This window comes from Ovis aries, chromosome 3 (genome assembly GCF_016772045.2).
Source record: "Ovis aries strain OAR_USU_Benz2616 breed Rambouillet chromosome 3, ARS-UI_Ramb_v3.0, whole genome shotgun sequence".
Lineage (NCBI taxonomy): Eukaryota > Metazoa > Chordata > Mammalia > Artiodactyla > Bovidae > Ovis > Ovis aries.
Genome location: NC_056056.1, coordinates 122,306,649 through 122,332,396, shown reverse-complemented (window position 1 = coordinate 122,332,396; position 25,748 = coordinate 122,306,649). Strand labels below are relative to the sequence as shown.

The 25,748-nt window shown below is 38.2% G+C and overlaps 1 protein-coding gene across 4 annotated transcripts in view; it reads left to right on the top strand.

The window, feature by feature from the left end:
- MGAT4C (MGAT4 family member C) overlaps positions 1 to 25,748 on the top strand; it is a 756,879-nt gene that overhangs the window by 673,447 nt on the left and 57,684 nt on the right. For 2 of the 4 annotated variants that reach the window (XM_060413993.1, XM_027967190.3), the window contains one exon: positions 23,770 to 23,819. The exons of 1 other annotated variant lie outside the window; for it this stretch is intronic. The gene's annotated coding sequence lies outside the window, so the exon portion shown is untranslated. Of the gene's footprint in view, positions 1 to 23,769; positions 23,820 to 25,748 lie in introns of those variants that run through there. One more of the 4 variants, XM_060413994.1, reaches the window with a different exon arrangement.

Sequence of the window (25,748 nt, the reverse complement as noted above, 5' to 3'; positions counted from 1 at the left end):
CCATTCATCTTGGGTGGCCCCTACATGGCATGGCTCATAGTTTCATTGAGCTAGACAAGGCTGTGGTCCATGTGATTGGTTTGGTTAGTTTTCTGTGGTGTGGTTTTCATTATGTCTGCCCTCTGATGGATAAGGATAATAGGCTTATGGATGCTTCCTGAAGGGATAGACTGACTGAAGGGGAAACTGGATCTTGTTCTAATGGGTGGGGCCATGTTCAGTAAATATTTAATCCAATTTTCTGTTGATGGGTGGGGCTCTCAAACTATGGAGGAGGAAATGAAGATAATAGCAAACTCTTTAAAAAGGCCCCGTGCTTCAGTCAGTGCCCCCAACCCTGCAGCAGGCCACTACCGACCCACGCCTCTACCACAAACTCCTAGACAATCATGAGCATGTCTCAGTCAGTGTCTTGTGGGGTCTCTGCTCCTTTCTCCTGGGTCCTGGTGCACACAATTTTGTGTGTGTGTGTGTGTGTATGTGTGTGTGTGTGCGCGCGCGCCTTCCAAGAGTCTGTTTCCCCAGTCCTGTTTAAGTTCTGGTGGTTCCATGGTGGAGTTAATCATGACCTCCTCCAAGACAGCTATGCCATACCCAGGTCTGCTACAACCAGAGCCCCTGTGGAAGGCCACTGATGACCAGAACCTCCACAGTGGACACTCAGTCACAGTTCTGGCTCAATCTCTGTAGGTTGGGCACGCATTTTGTGCCCTTCCCAGGTCTGAGCAGCTCAGGTGACCAGATTCTTGGCAAGCGCACCGTCCCAAGTGGGCCGTGCATCTTGGAGGATGTCAACCCTCCAGGATCTCAGGAAGATGTGGTTAGAAACTGGGAGCCTGCTCACAATTTGATGGAAGATGCCCTCTCTGGGGCCGAGATTTTAGCAACCCCTTGCCTTCTGGCTCTGGCTGTTGCAATCAAGCCTCTTTGCCTCTGGGCGGGGACAGGCTGGTATGCAGCTGACTAGCTCTTCTTTGATATTTGTTCATTGCTTTGTTCTGTGAGTGAGCCAGGCTGAGAGTTAGATTGTTAGGTTTGAGCCTTTCACAGGAAAGTTTTCTTCTCCGCAGTTGTGGTTAGGCATGTATTCTGTGTGTGTGTGTGTGTGTGTGTGTGTGTGTGTGTGTGTGTGTGTGTGTGTGTATTTTCTTTCTCCTAATTATGTTGCCTCTGAGATTCTAAAACTCCCCACAGACCCTCCTGTGAGAGAGTTTCCTACTGTGTGGAAACTTCTCCTCCTTCATGAGTCCCACACCAGGACAGGTCTTCATTCCTAACTCTTTTGTCTCTCTTTTTGTATTTTTATTTTGTCCTACCTCATTTCAAAGAGAATGGGCTGCCTTTTTGGGTGCAAGGTGTCCCCTGCTAGTGTTCAGAAGTTGTTTTGTGGAAGTTGCTCAGCATTTAAATGAGTTTTTGATGAATTTGTGGGGGAAAAAGTTGTCTCCCCATCCTATTCCTTTGCCATCTTGCCATTCTCACTGAGAGAATTGTGAACTTTCACATATGTTAGAGTGGAAAAAAATTGAAAACTAATCTCCTTGGTTCAATATGAAGTTTTTGAGTTAATTGGGAACTCGTTTTCAGGAAGGCAGCCTTTGGGAGAACTAATACAATCAGATCATGCAATTTTGCCATAAGCAAGGTTGGCAGAATGTTGGTGAAGTAGAACAACAAGGTCATCAGGTTAAAATCTGATAAACTGGTAATACCCTACTTGACTTCCCATGGGTGTTCTTCAGCCTGCAGAAGAAAAATAAAAGAACACTGATTTTTAATCTAAAGTTCTTTGTCATTAAGTTAATAGGTAAAACATTTTATATATTTTAATTACCAAACTAATATTAAAATTGAAAGAACTAAAATTGTAATATCCATTATGAAATTTTTCTTTTCCTTTTGTCTTCTATTGAATTACAGAATTGTTTCCTGAAAGAAGACATAGATAGATCTATACTGGCCTCCAGTATGGCATATAAGATGGAAGTTTGAACTGAACATATATATATATATAATCTCATTTTCAGAAGCTGCAATATCCAAAGTAACTCTACCTTTCATGATTTTAGATGAAAATGGCAACAGAAATAAGAACTCCAAAATAGCTATTAAACCTTCATTTGAGAAAGTGTTGCATTCTGATGCTGGAATGCACACTTCTCAAAACACTAAAAAAGCTATTTCTGAAAAATATTTTCTAGTCAACTAGAAACACTTACATAAATCTCAAGAACTTCACTTGCAAAAGTACCTATTAAAAATACTTTAAAAAAACTCAGTTACTAAATACTATGTCATAATCAATAAAAGCTTGAAATTCATACTTTGTGAAATAACTTGTATTCTTATAGAAAAAGTCAACATTCCAGTCTGATTTATGGATATTTGATGTAACTCTTAAGATTCTTCAGAGTCCTTGAAAACTGAATTGTTGACTAAAGTGCTTTTTTATTTGTTTTGTATATATTTGTCTTGAAGTATTGGAGAAGGCAATGGCACCCCACTCCAGTACTCCTGCCTGGAAAATCCCATGGAGGGGGGAACCTGGTAGGCTGCAGGGTAGCTAAGAGTCGGACATGACTGAGCAACTTCCCTTTCACTTTTCACTTTCACGCATTGGAGAAGGAAATGGCAACCCACTCCGGTGTTCTTGCCTGGAGAGTCCCAGGGACGGGGGAGCCTGGTGGGCTGCCATCTACGGGGTTGCACAGAGTTGGACACGACTGAAGCAACTTAGCAGCAGCAGTCTTGAAGTATATTTTGCATATGGAAATGAAAATGTAACTCCTAGTTCTCTCAGATGTCCCCATACTATAATACTGTTAACAGTGAACTTTTGTTGTTGCTCAGTCTCTCAGTTGTGTCCAACTCTGCGACCCCATGGACTATATAGCCCACCAGGCTCCTCTGTCCATGGGATTCTCCAAGCAAGAGTACTGGACTGGGCTGCCATTTCCTTTTCCAGGGGATCTTCCCCAGCCAGGGATCAAACCTTCATCTCCTGCATTGGCAGGTGGATTCTTTACCACTGAGTCACCAGGGAAGCCCATAAGTATGTATGAGCATAGTAAATCCCAGAACTTAATTCCAGAACTTCTCAGATTAAACTGCAGGCTGATGCCGAATACATCTTGATCTGATATCAATCTTCCTCTTGCTTTATCATTCAGGCTCCAATCCTGTTTTGGTCTAGTTTACATTGATCCATGACAATTCTGGTAGAAAACCTGCCTGCCAATGCAGGAGACATAATAGATGCTGCTTGGATCCCTGGGTTGGGAAGGTCCCCTGGAGGATGGCATGGCAACCCACTCAAGTATTCCTGCCTGGAGAATCCCATGGACAGAGAAGCCTGGTGGGCCACAGTCCATGGGGTTGCAAAGAGTTGGACACGACTGAAGCAACTTAACATGCACGCACACACACAACAGGTCCATCACTTCTTTGCTCCAGGAATGGGGATCTCAGACTACAGTGACTCAGAGTTCACTCAGTCTTGATGGCATTTATTTTTTGGTACCATTTTCCAAACCTTCATACCAGATTCATTCCCTTCAGAAATGCATTATCTTCCAAGCTGTCTGCTGCAGCTGCTCCTGACCTTGGGTATGACAAGTCACCCAAATTGAAGGTGACATCCAAGAAGGCCAAAAAGTCTTAGATATTTTTCTTTTTCAAAGAGGAAAGCTATCTGGATAATGACATATGAAACTAGCTAATTCTCCTGTATTTATTATCATGAGGAAAAAAGAGGGTAATATGTTGACACAATGTTCTTTTTCAAATTCAGTTTCAATTCTCTTCAGTTATATATTTATTTTATTCAGTTTATTAGTATATTGTAATTATCTCTTTCTCCCTACCTACAAACCTACCCACCTATTGATCCATCTAATTAATTCATTTCTAAATTCATTTATTCAAATATCCTTTGCTGCAAAGAGAAGAGAAATGAGGAGACAATGAGGAGAGAAAGAAGAAAGAAAGTGCTAATTATGTCTTTGTGGCTGCATGAATCTATTTCATTAATTATTAAATTCACAGAAGTGTATAGACTTATTTTTATATTCACAAACATATTTTACTTTTTATTTTATTTTTTATTACTTCTACTCCTTTTTCACATGGACAAGAACAACAAGAGCATTTTCAACATGGGATTTTAAAACGTATGAGAGAAGAAACAGATAATAAGGCAAATTCAGGAATTTCAAGAAAGTTCTGTTTTTTGTTTTAGAAAGTTTTTTTCTGAATCATTAGTTTAGTGATAGGAGTGTGCTTGGGTTATTGCAACAGAGCTAAGAGAGTGTGACAAAGTATTTATGAGTGGGGGAAATGCCATTTACTAGCTCCATAACCTTGGGCAAGTCACTTAATCCTTTTGTTCACGCTATTGTCTGTAAAAGAAGGATAATAATGGTAATAATGGTGATAATTATTTCATAGGGTGTTTTGCAGTTTGAATGTTTTAATATTTATAAAGAGCTTTGAACAGTAGTTGGCAAACAATAAACACACTATGTACTAGCTGTTACTTGTCTGAATACCCTTTCAGAATGAAAGCTCATGAGAGCAGGAGATTTGCTTTTACGTTCACTGCTATTGTCTAGAACTAAGAATTGAAAGTATTCAATAGGTCTCATATTGAAGAGGCAGTATAGTGTCCTAATTAGGAACAGTGATGATGAAGATAGACCCCCGCAATAAAAATCCAGGCTCTGATAATAGCTGTTTTACTTTTGCAGGTTAGTTAATTCTGCTATTTAGTTTTTGATTCTGCAAAATGAGGAAGTGATCATTAATTTCGCGTGTCAGCTTGACAGAATCTCAGGGTGACCAGATGTTTGGCTAACATTATTTCTGGATGTGTCTGTGATATGTCTCAAGATGAGACTAGTGTTTGAATTGGTAGAAAGAGTAAAGTAGACCGCACTCCCCAACATAGGTTGGCTTCATTCAGTCTGTTCAGGAGATCTGAAGAGAACAAAAAGGCAGAGGAAGGGAGAATTTACTCACTCTGCCTACCGTTGAGCTGGATCATCAATCTTTTTGTGCACTCGGAACAGGACTTATACCATTGAATCTCCTGCCCTTAGGCCTTTGTACTCAGTGTGAAACTACACCACTTGCTTTCCTGGTCTTCTCATTTGCAGATGGTTGTGCTTTGCTGGGCTGCGCTATGCTCTGCTGTGCTTAGTAGCCCAGCCGTGTCCAGCTCTTTGCAACCCCATGGACTGTCACCTGCCAGGCTTCTCTGCCCATGGGGTTCTCCTGGCAAGAACACTGGCGTGGGTTGTCATGCCCTCCTCCAGGGAATCCTCCTGACCCAGGGATGAAACCCAGGACTCCCACATTGCAGGTGGATTCTTTACCATCGGAGCCACCAGGGAAGCCCTTGCAATGGCACATCACTGGAACCCTCAAGTTTCATAATTCTATCAGCCATGTGCATCTATAGATAGAAAGAGAGCAAAAGAGATCTTCTGTTGGTTGTGTATCTCTGGATAAATATTTTATCCTGTAAATGATACTCTTATAAGCCAACTGCAAAGGAAAAAAAGCACTTTGGGCTATCTCTGTTAATATTTTCTGTCTAATTTGATCCTCTTTTCTGTTATAGAGCTTATTTTATTTTTTTTCCCTCCAAAAGAGATTGCTCTTTTGAATTTTGACTTTCTTTTAGATCCAAATTTTTCATTATCCACCAATTCTCATGATGCTTTGGTACTTTACTAACCTCCAAAAATCAAATAGTGTCTTGCCTTGGTATTTTCACAATGCATTCAATATGATTGAGTGCACTTCCTTCCTCTCTTTGTTCTTTGTCTTATCATATTCTCCATTGTCTACCTCTGCATTTAAAAGCAGTATTACTTTGGGACTATCTGTGTTATTTTGTAAGCTTTGGCCTTCAGCTGTAATTTAGAGTAAAAGGTAATACACTACATGATAATCTAGCTTTCATCTTTGTTTAGAAGTGCCAGCATACTCTTGAATAAGCACATTGGGTACATGTTATTCCAAGGATTTTGGCAAAATAAGGAGTTTGCTTATTGGTTGGTCAATTTATTAAAAAGTGGTTATTAACCACATTACTAGAACTCAGTACATGAATATGATTCCAAATACAATTGCTTATGAATCTGGTAGAAGGTAACTATTCTAGATGTGTGTGTTCTAACAAATATACCCCTGTATGTTCTAGTAATATTTTATCACTTTTCTAAAAAATCTCTTCAGGAATAAATATAGCTTTGAAATTCCAACTTATTAACACATAGAGAGCACTATAACTTTTAAAAATTGTATTGCTATCTATACAAATAAATATTATTAAGGAAATTTTAATTCCAAACCATCAACTTAAAGTTGAAATTTGGAGAAAAAAAATATGCATTGATAAATATTTTGATTGAATCTGTACACAAGAAATTGACTGGTTGATTAACTTTTTCTTTCACATTGTTTCATTCTTTTAATGTGTATTTACTATATCTATTATTTATCAAATATTTGCAAACTATCAAAGAAAAAATCAGTTCTTGTAAAGGTTGGGATATAATCTAAATAGATAGATATTAAAAATAAATAAATGAGTAAACTATATAATATATTAGAAAGTTACAAACGCCACAGAAAAGGAAAAGACAGGACAAGCTGAGTGATTCTGGAATGCATGTTTGAAGAAAGGAATTGTGAATTTGATAGATAGGATAGAACTCATTGAGAAAGTTATGCCTGAATAGTGACTTGAAAGAGGGTAAGTGTTAGGGCCATGAGAGTATTAGGAAGAGAGATTTTTAGTAGGAAAACTGGAACATCCAGTGCAAAGTCTACCTACATCAAGAGGCTCACAGCATGTGCAAAGAACATGGAAGATAGTGTGTCTGCTGCTGAAAGAAGAAGGCAAGAACAGGAGACCAATGAGGACTTTTTTTATAGCATTGTTTAACAGGCATTTCAAAAGAAGTGAGGAGATAGTATAATGCTTGTATAATGATAGTATAATTAGCAGAATGAGGCTGTCTGATTTTCATTTTAATAAAAGTGAAAGTGAAGTCGCTGAGTTGTGTTCAACTCTTTGCAACCCCATAGACTGTAGCCTGCTTGGCTCCTCCAATCATGGGGTTTTCCAGGCAAGAATACTGGAGTGGGTTGCCATTTCCTTCTCCAGGGGATCTTCCTGACCCAGAGATTGAACCCTGGTCCCTCCTCTAGTTAATCTGTTTAGCATAAATTGGGGAGTGGGCAAGGAGGCAAGGTTGCAAGAGTGAAAGAATGGAGATGAGCAAAAACGATAGCTAAATCCAGGGAAGAAATCATAATAACTTGCAACCAAGGTGAAAACAGTAGTTTTAGTGAGACATGGATATACTATGGATATATATTAAATCTAGCAGCATTTCCTAGATATTGATTTTAAAGAAGAGTTGACACTAAGTAACCTCAAGACCTGGAAACAAAGAGTAGACATTGACTGGGAAAGACAATATTGTATAGATTCTTCTGCTTGCTTAACCTCTCATAGCCTACACTGTTTACTTTTCCCTCAGTGCCATCTTATATGTGGAAAATTAAGATTGGAGACTTTTCCACTTTACAGGTATTAGGTTTTAGATAAATGTTGTTGTTATTTAGTTACTACTGTTTGTGACCTCATGGACTGCAGCAGGCCAGACTCCTCTGTCCTCCATTATCTCTTGGAGTTTGTTCAGATTCACGCCCATTGAGTCAGTGATGCCATCCAACCATCTCATTCTCTGCCACCTCCTTCTCCTTTTGCCTTCAGTCTTTCTGACCAGCAAGGCCTTTTCCAATAAGTCCGTTCTTTGCATCAGGTGGCCAAAGCATTGGAGCTTCAGCCTCAGCCTCAGTCCTTTCAATGAATGCTGCTGCTAAGTCACTTCAGTCGTGTCCGACTCTGTGCGACCCCATAGACGGCAGCCCACCAGGCTCCCCCGTCCATGGGATTTTCCAGGCAAGAACACTGGAGTGGGTTGCCACTGCCTTCTCCAATGCATGAAAGTGAAAAGTAAAAGTGAAGTCGCTCAGTCATGTCCGACTCTTTGCGACCCCATGGACTGCAGCCTACCAGGCTCCTCTGTCCATGGGATTTCCCAGGCAAGAGTACTGGAGTGGGGTGCCATTGCCTTCTCCATAGTCAGGGTTTATTTCCTTTAGGATTGACTGGTTTGATCTCCTTGCAATCCAGGGGTTTCTCAAGAGTTTTCTGCAGTACCTCAATTGAAAATCATCAATTGTTTCAGCCTTCTTTATGGTCTAATTTTCACATCCATACATGACTACTGGAAAAACCATAGCTTTAATTATATGGACTTTGTCTGCAAAGTGTTATCTCCACTTTTTAATATGCTGTCTAGGTTTGTCATAGCTTTTCTTCCAAGGAGCAAGTGTCTTTTAATTTTATGGCTCTAGTCACTGTATGCAGTGATTTTTGGAGCCCAAGAAAATAAAATCTGTCACTGCTTCCACTTTTCCCCCTTCTATTTGCCATGACGTATTTGGACCAGATCCCATGATCTTAGTTTTCTGAATGTTGAGTTTTAAGCCAGCTTTTCTGCTCTCCTCTTTTACCCTCATTAAGAGACTCTTTAGTTCCTCTTCACTTTCTGCCATTAGAATGGTTTCATTTGCATATCTGAGGTTGTTGATATTTCTTCGAGCAATCTTGATTCCAGCTTGTGATTCATCCAGCCCAGCATTTCTTGTGATGTACTCTTCATAGAATCTAAATAAGAGTAATAATATACAGCCTTGTTACTACTCCTTTCACAATTTTGAGCCAGTCAGTTGTTCCACTCTAAGACTCTAACCATTGCTTCTTGACATGCATTCAAGTTTCTCAGGAGACAGGTGAGGTGGTCTGGCATTCCAATCTCTTTAAGAATTTTCCACTGCTTTTTGTAATCCACACTGTCAAAAGCTTTAGAGAAATAGACTAAGTAAGATCTAAAACACATACATATACTCTAATTATTTTCTAATTTTGCATGCTGTTATTGACCTAGTCACTTGTGGAAGAATCATCATTGATGGGTGTTTTCAATATTTGAGAAATAAATCTATATTATCTCAACTTTGACTTGAATCAATATGTTTGTACGTAGAATTGTCCAAACCAAGAATATGAGAAGTTTTGCAGGGAGATGCTTATTAAAAGAATACTGGAAGATAAACCAGATAAGCTAAAAAGTCATATATTTTTAACTCCTCAGAGAACTGAAGATACAAAATTAAATGACCAAGTTCCAGCAAAATAAGAGCCTATCCAGGAGTAAAAGAATCTCATAATTTTTTTTTTTTTTCCATTCCTAACGGTTCTACAGCAGAAGGAGACTCTCTGCCTTAGGAGGAATAAGGAATAAGGAGAAACGAATACAATTTTTAACAAGCTGTTAATGGTTACACATAAGTTGGAGCACTGGATTACAATTCTGAAGGGTTTCCATCACAAATCAGTCCTATAGCATTGACCAAGTGGAGCATCAGCAAGTGCAAGGACATGGCCTGACAAAGACTGGGGCAAGGAAGGAGAGCTAAGAAAGCCCAACCCATGGCCTACAGGGCTTTCCAGTACTGCAGAGCTAGAGCTGGTCTCGGGGCACGGTAGCAAATAGAGAGAGATCTTCAGAGGCCTGGAAAGTTGGATAGTAAGAAGAAAGCCACAATAATTCACAAATCTCAGACAGCCAGCTTAACTACAGATTACTGTGACTCAGGCCCTCACACAGCCAAAGGAAGCCTTTTAATGACTTAAAAGAACACACAGAGTAAACCAAAATTAACTGAAGTGGATGTTAAATTTGGAATTTTAGAGATGTAATTCAGTTGGATTTGGCAGAGACCCAAGGGAATCAAGGACTCCTCTGAGTTTTCAGTAAGGCACATGTTCAGTTGAGAGGATTTAGGGATCCAGGATCTATGTACAATGTTGACCAGCTAGCACTTACACTTCTTCTCTTGATCTTATTCTCTATGCCAAGGAAGTTCACTCCTGCTTTTATCTCTAATCATCAACCTGGACTAGCAGGACTCATAATCTATTATATGCCTTTTACAAACAGATGATCCAGTATCTTTAAAAATGAAGTCCAATGGATCAGATATTAAAGATGCTTTTGGCAATTTTCATTTTCACTGTGTATCTCTTTACTTGAAAGCTATGCACCTGGCCCAAGATTTCTTGCTCTATATCATCAGCAAGTTGGAGGTCTGTATTGGGATGGAACAAGGGAAGAATTTGATGGGAGGAGGTCCTCATTCCTCCCACCACTTTCCTCCAGGAAGCATATGAAGATTGTCCTCCAACTCCATTATTTTCTACAGATGGATTTTTGCTGACCAACACCATCCCCCATCAGTGTTGGTAAATAACTGTCATTTACCAGTGACATTCCCTCATCTGCCTTGTTTAAACCCAGGACTTCACTCCCTACAGTTATTTCCTGAATAGGAGCCCCTATTGGACTAAATTCTTCCCATGACTTATTTTGCATTTTCTTTCTTTTGCTTTAATGACTATAAATTAATTGTCTTTAGACAGTAGCTCAGTTGGAGACTTAACAAAATTGCAGTCCTTAGAACAGAATTTCATAGTTAAAATTGATATTTCAATTAAAATTATTTGAAGGAATTATTTTGAATTTCATGGACTTTCTAGATTGGTAGGTGTTGTGTTCTACTGTGACTAAATACCCAATCATGACAAAAGCTATCATAGACATTTTACATGAAAAGTTAAGCAATTAGATTGACTTGAAACATTTATAAGCCATATATGTTTCCTAAAAATTACAACTGAAAGTTTCTTGAGCTTTGCCTAAATAAATTTTAGTCATTAAAAAGAATTCATTTGAATCAGTTCTGATGAGATGGATGAAACTGGAGCCAATTATACAGAGTGAAGTAAGCCAGAAAGAAAAACACCAATACAGTATACTAACACATATATATGGAATTTAGGAAGATGGCAATGACGACCCTGTATGCAAGACAGGAAAAAAGACACAGATGTGTATAACGGACTTTTGGACTCAGAGGGAGAGGGAGAGGGTGGGATGATTTGGGAGAATGGGAATTCTAACATGTATACTATCATGTAAGAATTGAATCGCAAGTCTATGTCTGACGCAGGGTGCAGCATGCTTGGGGCTGGTGCATGGGGATGACCCAGAGAGATGTTGGGGGAGGGGAGGTGGGAGGGGGGTTCATGTTTGGGAACGCATGTAAGAATTAAAGATTTTAAAATTTAAAAAATAAAAACTAAAAAAAAAAAAAAGAAATGAAGTCAGTTACATCATGAAGCTCCGTTATAGACTATTTATATGATCATGTTAATAAAAAAAAATAAAATAAAATCACCAGGGTAATTATTTAAAAAAAAAAGAAAGAAAGAATTAAGCAGAATGCAAAATGTGAAAAATTCAGTGAATGACAAACAGCAGCTTAGATATAGCTAAAGAGAAACTGCATCTACATGATAAAAAAGAAACTGTCCACAGTGCAGCTCAGAAGGACAAAAAGGAAGTAGATATAGAAGAGAAATATGGAAAAAAGAGAGTGAACATAAATCTAATTAGAGTTTCACAAACAGTGTGTGGGAAGAACTCCAGGAACTGCCTGGCAGCTTCTAAGCCACAACAGAAGCCGGAGGTGGTAGAATGACTTCAGGTGCTGGAAGAAAATGCCAGTCCTGGATGCGCGTGTGGGAAAAGCATCCTTTAGGAACCAGGACTTAATCCAGACATGATCAGATTAACAAAGAGAATGTGACATTAGCAGAGCCTCATGAGGAGAAATTCTAAAATCTTTCAGTCAAGATAAAAGTCATCCTACATGGAAGGTCTGAGATCCAAAAGGAATGAGACTAAAAAGTCATAAACTTGCATTAATCTAAAAGAATGTTGGCAGTATAAAGCAAGAATAATAACTATTTGTGCCTACAAAAACAAGAAATAAAATACACAATGCTGTGCTATGCTTAGTCACTCAGTCATGTCCGACTTTTTGTGACCCCCATGGAACGTAGCCTGGCAAGCTCCTCTGTCCATGGGATTATCCAAGCGAGAATACTGGAGCGGGTTGCCATGCCCTCCTCCAGGGGATCTTCTCAACCCGGGGATCCAACCCAGGTCTCCCGCATTGCAGGCAGATTCTTTACTGTCTGAGCCACCAAGGACACCCAAAATACACAATACTAACACATAAGAAATAAAAAGTTAACAAGGATTTTTCCAGGCTTATGCTGTCCAGGGAAAAGTTTAAATAAACGTCCTGATTAACTTTAAAAAAAATGAATAAAATAAAATAAAATAAAATAAAAAACAAACAAATGAAAGACATAGAGGCTCTGGGAAAATACTATAAAGGAAAACTATTCTTTGAGTGACATGAAAACTTCAGAGGGCAGTCTGTCTAGAGGCTTCCCGTAGTGTATCAAAAAGTGGATTAGAGTGCTTCAGCCTCAGATAGGTCTGTCATCCCGAGATCTCTACTTCCTTTGGAAAAATAGAAGCTTTAGGCCTCCTTTTAGTCAGTAGCCTAGCCTCTAGGGAATTGAGAACCAAATTTTCAAAAGAAAATGCTTTGTGTCCATTATCTTGCTTCCTGCTTCATTTCTGTTTCAATTCCAAGTAAGAGGGCCATCTCCCATTTCTCTGGTCAGTTTCAGACACTGATATGCATCATCATGTGTGGAGCTGGTGACTCACTCCACAAGTGTTAGACTCCTGCTCAGGGGTTGCTGCTCACATGCTCTCACAGAGAGCTGGTCAAGTGAGAGGAGCAAGAACCAGAAGGACAGAATCTTTGTCATTTTATTTCATGATAGCCATGGTAATTGAAGATTCACAGTATGGTTTTCTGTCAAAAAGTACACATACCTGGCTGCCGCAGTCTAGGTGAAGGAGCCTTTATCATACAGGACACATCAGATTGAGACTTGAAGGATCCAATAGCTGCTCTTCCAGGGTGGATGTATCCCCTAGGGGGAGGGAGGGAGTGGTCAGGGACTGTCTGCATCCACAAGAGAACAAAGGAGATAGTTGTTTCCATCCAGCAGAATGGAAACTAGAAACACTGGTTTTAGCCCAGCTTGTCAATAGAATTGCAGTCTTTCTGAAAGGAGAAGAAATCAGCAAAGGGATGAGTATAAATGTGAACAAAGAGAAGGACAGACCATGAAGGACGAGCTACTGTAAACATCTTAAGGGGAGATATAGATTTTCCAGATTTTTCTAGAATTCCATTTCCATGGAACACTGCAGCATATGAATTGAATGAGATGTTTGTATAGACATTCACAGAAAGATTGCAGTAAGATGCAGTTCATCTTCTAATTGAAGTCTCAAGAAGAGGATGATCAACATCACTGTAGAGGTTACAGACCTTTCAACAGAAGTGACATTTGATCAGAGTTTTGTCTAAGAAAATGGAATATATGTTCAAAAGCACTGAAGCTTGAAAGTTCATATGAAATGTGTTCGAAAAATGGCAGGTAATTCAGTGTGGCTGAGGCATAAAATGCTTGATGGTAATAAAACACATGGCTAAGAAATGTATCAAACCAAACAGACAGTGAGAAGAGAAAACAATAAAGGAATCAAAATCAAATGTGTTCTAACCAGAATCGCATTTTAAGACATCATTTGGGCAACAGAGTTATCTGATTTGCTTATTTAATTGACACTATTAGACAATCAGCCAGTCAGTCAGTTCAGTCGCTCAGTCGTGTCCGACTCTTTGCGACCCCATCAATCGCAGCATGCCAGGCCTCCCTGTCCATCACCAACTCCCAGAGTTCACTCAGACTCACGTCCATTGAGTCAGTGATGCCATCCAGCCATCTCATCCTCTGTCATCCCCTTCTTCTCCTGCCCCCAATCCCTCCCAGCATCAGAGTCTTTTCAAATGAGTCAGTGCTTCGCATGAGGTGGCCAAAGTACTGGAGTTTCAGCTTTAGCGTCAGTCCTTCCAAAGAAATCCCAGGGCTGATCTCCTTCAGTATGGACTGGTTGGCTCTCCTTGCAGTCCAAGGGACTCTCAAGAGTCTTCTCCAACACCACAGTTCAAAAGCATCAATTCTTCAGCGCTCAGTTTTCTTCACAGTCCAACTCTCACATCCATACATGTCGGCAAAGTAATGTCTCTGCTTTTGAATATGCTATCTAGGTTGGTGATAACTTTTCTTCCAAGGAGTAAACGTCTTTTAATTTCATGGCTGCAGTCACTATCTGCAGTGATTTTGGAGCCCCCCAAAATAAAGTCTGACACTGTTTCCACTGTTTCCCCATCTATTTCCCATGAAGTGATGGGACCGGATGCCATGATCTTCATTTTCTGAATGTTGAGCTTTAAGCCAACTTTTTCACTCTCCACTTTCACTTTCATCAAGAGGCTTTTAGTTCCTCTTCACTTTCTGCCATAAGGGTGGTGTCATCTGCATATCTGAGATTATTGATATTTCTCCTGGCGATCTTGATTCCAGCTTATGTTTCTTCCAGTCCAGTGTTTCTCATGATGTACCCTGCATATAAGTTAAATAAGCAGGATGACAATATACAGCCTTGACCTACTCCTTTTCCTATTTGGAACCAGTCTGTGGTTCCATGTCCAGTTCTAACTGTTGCTTCCTGACCTGCATATAGGTTTCTCAAGAGGCAGGTCAGGTGGCCTGTATTCCCATCTCTTTCAGAATTTTCCAGTTTATTGTGATCCACACAGTCAAAGGTTTTGGCGTAGTCAATAAAGCAGAAATAGATGTTTTTCCTGGAACTCCCTTGGTTTTTTGATGATCCAGAGGATGTTGGCAATTTGATCTCTTGTTCCTCTGCCTTTTCTAGAACCAGCTTGAACATCAGGAAGTTCAAAGTTCATGTATTGCTGAAGCCTGGCTTGGAGAATTTGAGCATTACTTTACTAGTGTGTGAGATGAGTGCAATTGTGTTTCAGTTTGTGCATCCTTTGGCATTGCCTTATTTAGGGATTACAATGAAAAGTGACCTTTTCCAGTCCTGTGGACACTGCTGAGTTTTCCAAATTTGCTGGCATATTGAGTGCAGCACTTTCACTGCATCATCTTTCAGGATTTGAAACAGCTCAACTGGAATTCCATCACCTCCACCAGCTTTGTTCGTAGTGATGCTTTCTAAGGCCCACTTAACTTCACATTCCAGGATGTCTGTCTCTAGGTCAGTGATCACACTGTCATGATTATCTTGGTCTTGAAGATCTTTTTTGTGCAGTTCTCCTGTGTATTCTTGCCACCTCTTAATATCTTCTGCTTCTGTTAGGTCCATGTCATTTCTGTTCTTTATCGAGCCCATCTTTGCATGAAATGCTCCCTTCTAATTTTCTTGAAGAGATCTCTAGTCTATCCCATTCGGTTGTTTTCCTCTATTTCTTTGCATTGATCGCCGAAGAAGGCTTTCTTATCTTTTCTTGCTATTCTTTGGAATTCTGCATTCAGATGCTTATATCTTTCCTTTTCTCTTTGGCTTTTCGCTTCTCTTCTTTTCACAGCTATTTGTAAGGCCTCCCCAGACAGCCATTTTGCTTTTTTGCATTTCTTTTCCATGGGGATGGTCTTGATCCCTGTCTCCTGTACAATGTCATGAACCTCATTCCATAGTTCATCAGGCACTCTATCTATCAGATCTAGTCCCTTCAATCTATATCTCACTTCCACTGTATAATCATAAGGGATTTGATTTAGGTCATATCTGAATGGTCTAGACAGCATTTATAACAGGAATATATTGAAAAGCCAGGAAGATAGCTGCTATGTAAACAGTAATACTACTCGGAACCTGAGTGCTTGGGAAAAAGAGCTCTCAAAAGTTTCAGTGAGAAAATGTCTTCCTTAATCCATAACTTTTTCCCAATACCATTGTTATGTGTCTGCCCTTGGTTCATAAGGGAGTAGTTAACAGACATTATTCCCCCTTCCTCCAACCAAGATTCACCAATGAACTCCCTGCCCTTCTCCTGAACTTAACTATATGATTACAATTTGGAATTTGTGAATTTAACATTCCTGATTTTTAAGCTGTGAAAGTCCACATTGTGTAGTAATTTTTATACACGTTTTAAAGGCTTTAAGGCTGGTATGCAGAAAGGAATCAATTAGGGGAGTTCCACACAGCCAAACCACCAGTTTTTATACTTTAGTTTAACTTTTTTAAAAAGTTCCCCTAGTCTTTGAAGATGTAAGTATTGTAAAGTGATTAAAAAATAAGAAAAAGGAGTCAATAAGGAAACAACAGAAAATTGTTATCTTGACTTGTTGAATTGTTATGTTGACTATTATGTTAAATTGACTCTTACAAATTCACTCATTAATATAAATTATTGAGATGATAAAGGAAAAAACTAAATCCAGATAATTAATATTTTGAATAAAAGATGAGAAGGACATGGGAATCACACTGCGTTATATTAGGTTGGTGCAAAAAGTAATTGTGGTTTCAGATCATGAATTTTAAATCATTATAACTAGGCTCAAGCACATCTTTATCAACCAAAATAGGAACCATTACAATCAACACATTTTTGCCAATAAAAACTAAGCTTGTTTTTTCCTGTAGCATAAAAACCCATGCTTTGGGATTCAACAAACTCTTGGAAAGCATTTTCTGCATCCTGTTGGTTGTGGAAGTATTTTCCCTGCAAAAAGTTGTCAAGATGCTTGAAGAAGTGGTAGTCAGTTGGTGAGAGGTCAGGTGAATATGGCGAATGAGGCAAATCTTCATAGCCCACTTCATTCAAATTTGGAAGCATTGGTTTTGCAATGCGTGGTAGAGCACTGTTGTGGAGAAGAATTGAGCCCTTTTTGTTCCCAGCTGCAGGTGTTGCAGTTTTCAGGGCATCTCATTGATTTGCTGAGCGTACTTCTTAGATGTAATGGTTTCATTGGGATTCAGATTGACAACAGACCGCCAAACAGTGACCATGATATTTTTTGGGTGCAAGTTTGGCTTTGGGAAGTGCTCTGGAGCTTCTTCTCATCCAACCACTGAGCTTGTCATTGCTGGTTATCATATAAAATCCACTTTCTGTCACAAGGCACAACCCGATTGAGTAATGGTTTGTTGTTGCATAGAATAAGAGAAGATGACACTTCTGAACAGTGATTTTTTTTTAATCATCTCATGAGTCACCCACTTATTGAGCTTTTCACCTTTCCAATTTGTTTCAGTGCTGAATGACCATAGAATGATCTACATTGAGTTTTTCAGAAACTTCTCATTCATTTGTAAAAGGATCAGCTTCAATAATCCTCTGAATTGGTTGTTGTCAACTCCTGATCGCTGGCCACTACACTCCTCATATTCAAGGCTCTAGTCTCCTTTGTAAAGCTTCTTGAACCACCACTGCACTGTATGCTTGTTACTGTTCCCAGGCCAAATGCATTGATACTGTGAGTTATCTCTGCTACTTTATAACTTGTTTTGAACTTGAATAAGAAAATTGTTCGAATTTGCTTTCTATCTAACATCATTTCTGTAGTTCAAAATAAATATAAAATAAAGAGCAAGTAATAAGTCTTTAGCAAAAATGCATAAAGCTAGAAATGTCACAGATGAGTCTATTTAGTTGGCATCATAGCCTTCTTAGATGGCCTCCTTAGTTCAGCTAAGGCAAGCTATAATCAACGAAGGAGCAAAACATCTTATCTTTCCAGTGTGAAGTGTTTGAAGATCATTAATTTGCCTTTTCATCATCTCAGTTCAGTCACTCAGTCATTTCCGACTCTTTGTGACCCCATGGACTGAATCAAGCCAGGCTTCCCTGTCCATCACCAACTCCCAAAGCTTGCTCAAATTCATGTCCATTGAGTTGGTGATGCCATACAACCATCTCATCCTCTGTCATCCCCTTCTCCTCCTGGCTTCAGTCTTTCCCAGCATCAGAGTCTTTCCCAATGAGTCATTTGTTTGCATTGGGTGGCCAAAGTATTAGAGTTTCAGCTTCAGCATCAGTCCTTCCAATGAATATCCAGGACTGATCTCTTTTAGGATGGATTGGTTGAATCTCCTTGCAGTCCAACGGACTTGCAAGAGTCTTCTCCAACACCGCAATTCAAAAGCATCAAATCTTCAGCACTCAGCTTTCTTTATAGTCCAGCTCTCACAACCACACATGACTATGTTGTTTTCACTTTGGCTCTGTCTTTTCATTCTGGTGTTATTTCTCCACTCTTCTCCAGTAGCATATGGGGCACCTACTGACCTGGGAAGTTCATCTTTCAGTGTCATATCTTTTTGCCTTTTCATAATGTTTATAGGGTTCCGAAGGGAAGAATACTGATGTGATTTGCCATTGTCTTCTCCAGTGGACCACACTTTTGTCAGAACATCTCATCTACAGTGAAGGAAATTTTCAAGGTTAAGCTAATGATTTTTCAACATTGTAGGCACTAAATTTACTTGCACATGTTTAAGAAGTCACTGTAGCTAAACATCTCATTTACAAGTCAACTTAAACATTTGGGCAGTAACATGTGTAGGCCAAGGGATGTTAGAATGAAATTGACACTTCCTAGTTTCCCAAGGATCTTTCACTTTGCTTGGCTGACTCTGCGACTCCAGTAAAGTGCAGCCAGACTCCAGTAAAAGAACAATTTTCCTGTTCTTACCTTAGCTGCTGTTTGCTTTTCAATACTCAACTTACAGATATGAAATCTATTACTCAGCAGGCAGTGCTTGCACAAATGAAAGATAAATTTTTCTTCTAGATAGGACAGATCAGTGAAACTCATAAAATATGAATGATGAAAGCTTTGGGAATTAGACATATCCCTGACCATAGGTTTCTCTTAACAGTGAAGCACAGTGAGTTTAACCCACCATTTTTTTTCCTTCTGTAAAATTTCATCAAGAATGATATGAAGGGAAAATAATGCATGATTAAAGATTCAGATGAGCACAGCTTTTTTTGAGAAAGGTAATTTTTCTGTCTTTCATTTTCTCTTATATTTTGCATTCCTTATCTGCTGTAAATTTCAATGAGTGATGTAGTGTGGCCGATCTGATTCTTAAAGCTGCTCATGTGCTCATGAGGGATACTGCTTGAGAATAATACAGAAAGTACACAGTTCTTCTTATTTAATTTAATATACAATAGAATAATAGCTCTGTGTGTGTGTTAGTGGCTCAGTCCTGTCCAAATCTTTACAACTCCATGGACTGTAGCCCAACAGGCTTCTTTGTCCATGGAATTCTCCAGACAAGAATACTGGAGGGGGTAGGCATTCCCTTTTCCAGAGGATCTTTCCAACCCAGGGATCAAACCCAGGTCTCCTGCATTGCAGGCAGATTCCTTATCATCTGAGCCACCAGGGAAGCCCAATAATAACTGACATTTATATAATTGGACCAATTCATTAATCCAAAACGTAGAGATCTGTTGAATGTGTATTCAAATATATATTAGTAAAGAAGTGCTTTGTATTCTTCAGAAAGTAATTGTTACAGATAATTTTCACTTGCAAAGACTTATTATCTTGAAAATCCTTCCAAGACTATTAAAAATGTACAATTAATTTTAGGTTTACTATTTTTCTGTAGAATGCTTAGTCAATTACCATTACTGTGAGCTTTTTTTCAACATACATTTTCATTTCATTCAGAAACAAAATTTACATTTATAACATATGAGGATCATAGAAATTTATCATTCTCTTATTATGGTAACCTGAGTACTTACATGTATTTATAAATATGTGTGTATATATTATATATTTAAGTATCCATAATGTTAAATATTTGAATATTCAAAGTCTAAATTTAGGACAGTTGTTGAAAATGATAAAATAATATTATTGACCAATTATTTTAAAAATGATTTGATTTTTATGCTAACAATAATTTGTTGCATGATTCACAATGTTTTTAATCATGCTAAAAAGCAGAAGTATATTAAAAGTAACTATTGTTCATAGTAATGCCTCATAAGGAAGACAATCACCAAAAATGAAAGTCAGTTCAGTTCAGTTCACTTCATTCGCTCAGTCGTGTCCGACTCTTTGCGACCCCATGAATCACAGCACGCCAGGCCTCCCTGTCCATCACCATCTCCCGGAGTTCACTCAGACTCACGTCCATCGAGTCAGGGACGCCATCCAGCCATCTCATCCTCTGTCGTCCCCTTCTCCTCCTGTTCCCAATCCCTCCCAGCATCAGAGTCTTTTCCAATGAGTCAACTCTTCGCATGAGGTGGCCAAAGTACTGGAGCTTCAGCTTTAGCATCATTCCTTCCAAAGAACACACAGGGTTGATCTCCTTCAGAATGGACTGGCTGGATCTCCTTGCAGTCCAAGGGACTCTCAAGAGTCTTCTCCAACACCACAGTTCAAAAGCATCAATTCTTCGGTGCTCAGCCTTCTTCACAGTCCAACTCTCACATCCATACATGGCCACAGGAAAAACCATAGCCTTGACTAGACGGACCTTAGTCGGCAAAGTAATGTCTCTGCTTTTGAATATACTATCTAGGTTGCTCATAACTTTTCTTCCAATGAGTAAGCATCTTTTAATTTCATGGCTGCAGTCGCCATCTGCAGTGATTTTGGAGCCCCCAAAATTAAAGTCTGACACTGTTTCCACTGTTTCCCCATCTATTTCCCATGAAGTGATGGGACCGGATGCCATGATCTTCGTTTTCTGAATGTTGAACTTTAAGCCAACTTTATCGCTGTTCTCTTTCACTTTCATCAAGAGGCTTTTAGTTCCTCTTCACTTTCTGCCATAAGGGTGGTGTCATCTGCATATCTGAGGTGATTGATATTTCTCTCGGCAATCTTGATTCCAGCTTGTGTTTCTTCCAGCCCAGCATTTTTCATGATGTACTCTACAGAGAGGTTAAAAAATGAAAGTAAATACAACTAAATCATATCTATTAGAATTTGGCATATTAAGAATGCCATTTAAGGTGCTATATATTAATAACTAGAAAAATAAAGCATATTTTTCATTCAGACACTTTATTTCTCTAAATAGAATAAATTCTTATAATAAATTTGTTTTTATATTAAAATAACATTTATTGAAAGAAAGCATATGACTATCTAAGCAGAGAAATTTATTTTTGCTTAATTATCTTTATAATTAATATCTTATTTCATGAATCTTTTCTCAAGTACTTCCCAATGATACTTTTCCTCACTATACATATACAATTATACAAAATCCAACAAAATTCATCCACACACTATAAAATATCAGATTTATTGTTAAAACATATCTTAAAATATGTTTAAGGTCACATCACTAGTAAGTAAAAAGACTCAAGACAGGTCCATAACAAGACACCTGGTCCTGAAGCATATTATTATATTCTGAAAACCAATAATTTATTCATAGTTGCCGGGTCATCTGAACATCATCTCTAGGGTCTAGAATCCCTTTATCAATATATTCCATTCATAAGTTTGAAAATAAACTCCATAGCCCAAATGGCCAGCTCTAGCCAAGTACCAAAGCTTGCACAGAATTAAACTCATTGTTGCTACAGCTTTCTGCATGCCAAATTTTTGGGGGTCTATAGCTAGGCCTCCTTAAATCCTACCTCCTTTCTGCCTCACTCTAATAATTGTAGGTGCCATACTCTCCATGCTGAGGTATAACCAATTATCTATAACAATCATAACTCTACATTTAGAAATGAATTTATTTGAAATGAAAATTCTAAAATAACTGCTACCATTTTAAAATATTAATATCAATCTCCCATTGCCACTGTTTTTCCTATATCTGGAAGCTACAAAAGAAAAAACAAAGTAGAAAAAATGTACAGAGACTCTCTGTTCAATTCAGTTCAGTCGCTCATTCACGTCCAACTCTTTGCGACCCCATGAATTGCAGCATGCCAGGCCTCCCTGTCCATCACCATCTCCCGGAGTTCACTCAAACTCATGTCCATCGAGTCAGTGATGCCATCCAGCCATCTCATCCTCTGTCGTCCCCTTCTCCTCCTGCCCCCAATCCCTCCCAGCATCAGAGTCTTTTCCAATGAGTCTACTTTTCACATGAGGTGGCCAAAGTACTGGAGTTTCAGCTTTAGCATCATTCCCTCCAAAGAACACCCAGGACTGATCTCCTTTAGAATGGACTGGTTGGATATCCTTGCAGTCCAAGGGACTCTCGAGGGTCTTTTTGACCACAGAAGCTAACCACATTACATCTAAGTAGAGATGAAAGAAGCTGATGGAGACAGCTGGAGAGGCAGAGAAATCTGTGCCTCAAGAGCATCTGAATTCTCACCATTAACTGTTGTGTAAAATAATAAATGTTTATATAGCATCAAACTTCAGAAAATAGCATTATTGGTTCCTTGAAAGTATCTAAGAAGCACAGGAAAGCACAAACTATTTAAAAATATAAGTAGTACTTTTTTTTTTTTGCTCTTTATTTTATTTTTTTTACTTTACAATACTGTATTGGTTTCACCATACACTGACATGAATCTGTACATGAGTTCCAATCCGGAACCCCCTTCCCACCACCCTCCCCATATCATCTCTCTGGGTCATCCCAGTGCACCAGCCCCAAGCACCCTGTATCCTGTATCGAACCTAGACTGGTGATTCATTTCTTACATGATAGTATACGTGTTTCAATGCCATTCTCCCAAATCATCCCACCCTCACTCTTTCCCACAGTGTCCAAAAGTCTGTTCTATACATCTGTGTCTCTTTTGCTGTCTCACATACAGGCTTATTATTACCATCTTTCTAAATTCCATATATATGTGTTAATATACTGTATTGGTGTTTTTCTTTCTGGCTTAATTCACTCTGTATAATTGGCTCCAGTTTCATCCACCTCATTAGAACTGATTCAAATGTATTCTTTTTAATGGCTGAGTAATACTCCATTGTGTATATGTACCACAGCTTTCTTATCCATTCGTCTGCTGATGGACATCTAGGTTGCTTCCATGTCCTGGCTATTATAAACAGTGCTGTGATGAACATTGGGGTACATGTGTCCCTTTCAATTCTGGTTTCCTCGGTGTATATGGCCAGCAGTGGGATTTAAGCCCAGTTGAGAAACATGCAAACTAACAATATATTTTCCTCAAGCTATCTTTGCTTAAAGAATATGCAAATGACTTTAAAGACATTATTAGAGACTTTTCTTCATGTATTCATTGTGTTATATCTGCACAATTTTGTTCTGAATAACTTTGTTAACAAAATCTGGCAGTCAATAACAAACTGTCTTCCAAGCAATGAATTTATAATGTTGTAGCAGGAACAATCTCTTGAATGTTTTACACCTTTATAGCTGATGGAAAAATCAAAACATGGATAAACATGGAACAAACTAGCCCATACAATTTTTAGGTGATGTGAAGCTAGGTAACATGCACTGCAGTTACCTTCTAAAGACAAATAATTCTGTGCTTATGTGAAATATTGTAAAATGTATCTAATTTATTTGCTAGCTCAAATAAAATCAATGATAATGTTAAAAGACATATGTGTGTATTTTTATAGCATATAATATAAGCTTCAAACATTTAATATGGCTACTTGTAATGAATAATTTAACTTAATATAAAGAAATATTCTGTGAGATACATTTATTAAATAATTATATTAAATTTTCTTTCTATATTTTGGAAAACTAGAAAGTATGAATATAATATGGTTGCATGGGAATAGCAAATTATCTAGAATAATTTTTATTTTACTTTTATAAATAACAAGAGGATTGAATTAGTAATATTGGACTTTCTTTTTTCCAGTATATCAACATTTTCTACACAGGACAGACTGTGACAACTTCTTTCTTAAGGTGAGACTGAGTGTAATTCACAGTGGAATTTTGAGGGGCTATACTTTATATATTTATTGAAGATATTTATCAATTTTATATTATCAAAGATATTCCACAAGTCAAATTGTCTTAGGGCAGTTAGTGGTGGTGGTTTAGTCACTTAGTCGTGACCAACTCTTGCAACCCCATGGCCTACAACCCACCAGGCTCCTCCGTCCATGGGATTTCCCAGGCAAAATACTGGAGTGGGTTGCCATTTCCCTCTCCAGATGATCTTCCTGACCCAGGGATCAAACCCATGTTTCCGACATTTCAAGGTGATCTGAATTGCAGGCAGATTCTTTACCTCTGAGCCTAAATCTGAGGGTATCTGCTTATAAGTTTTATATGCATGCATTCTATTTGTTCAACAGTACTTTTTTCACTATAAACTCTAAGGGATGTTTATTGGCAACTTCTGAGTTTATCAAAGCATATAACTTAATGTTTTTATTAAAACTTGGAAATTTATTGAAGCTAAAAGAAAAAAAATACAAGTCATAGTTAGAACAATAATAAAATATTCTATTACAACTAATACAATTAAGATACCTCATGAAGCAAATGAATGCACACACACACACAGAAGCATGTTAATGTCTTTAAGTTTTTCCTAAAATGCAAGTATATTAGATTATTTTTTTACCAGATGCCATCAATGTTTTTAGACAATGTTGTGGCTATTTTCGCTCTATTACTCCAAGAATTAGATATGTTATTATTATATCATAAATTAATATTAAGTTTATTTGCATATTCATCACTGTTTTTTCAGTGTTCCTTCTTATTAGAACTTTCACCTTATCTATTCACCTGAAGTACATTTTTAGACTTTGCTTTGGTGAAGATTTTTCCGTTTTTCTTTGTCTGAAAGTATTTTGTATTTGGCTCTTGTCCTTAGAAAACGATTTCTCTGAACTGTGAATCTACATTGCTAGGGATTTTTTCTGATTGAAAAGGGGGTACATACAAAGAAGAATTAGAGGCATCGCATGTTTAGAATCTCTTAAAATGCTAATGATTAATTATTTATATTTTACAAATGATGTAAATAATGACATTTTTCTCTTTGGTCTCAACTTAAAAGGCTGTCCTCTGCTAAAACTTTAATTCAAACTAAGTTTCTACCTCCACAGGTCTCCAACCTTTTCCTTCATAATTCTGATATGATTCTGCTACTTTTTTCTCTTCCCTGGAGCAAGGACATTATCATATTAATTTTAATAAACTATTAAGCCCTGTCAGCAGTGAAAAGGAGTATGCGTGAATGTGTGTGTGTTCAGTCATGTCCAACTCTTTATGACCCCATGGGATAGCCCTCCAGGCTCTGTCCATGGGATTTCCCAGGCAGGAATACTGGAGTGGGTTACCAGAGATGGAGTATAGTCTTTGTTTGATTCTGCTTTTGAAGAAAACAAAAACACTTACTTTGGGTTCCTCTTCTAATCTTTTAGGCTCCTTGAACACACAATATTAATTTTAGAGCCTTTGGGATTCTTGTAATTACTATTAATGCTTACTGTTTAACTAAGCAGGCAATTAATAAAGTGCCCATGTAGACTCTCTAATGAGAGGATATGGTAATTGGAAAAGGTGGCTAAAATTGGAAAGGACATATTCACAAGTTTTATTCTCTTTATTCATGTGGAAAATGTGTATATAAAGTAGCTGTTTTGGGCATTTTCCAGCATAAACATTTCAAACATTTTTGTTTACTCCCTTTGGAGCCTAGCACTTTCACATTGGTTTAAATTAGTAAAATTTATTTGTGGAAAATAGTATTAAAATGTCCATGTTTTTCAGTATGAAATCCATGATTATTTTTTACTTTAAAATACAGCACATGCTATTTTTTCTATTTTTTTTTCAAAGATAATGTGAAAATGCCATTACAAAAACATTCAAATA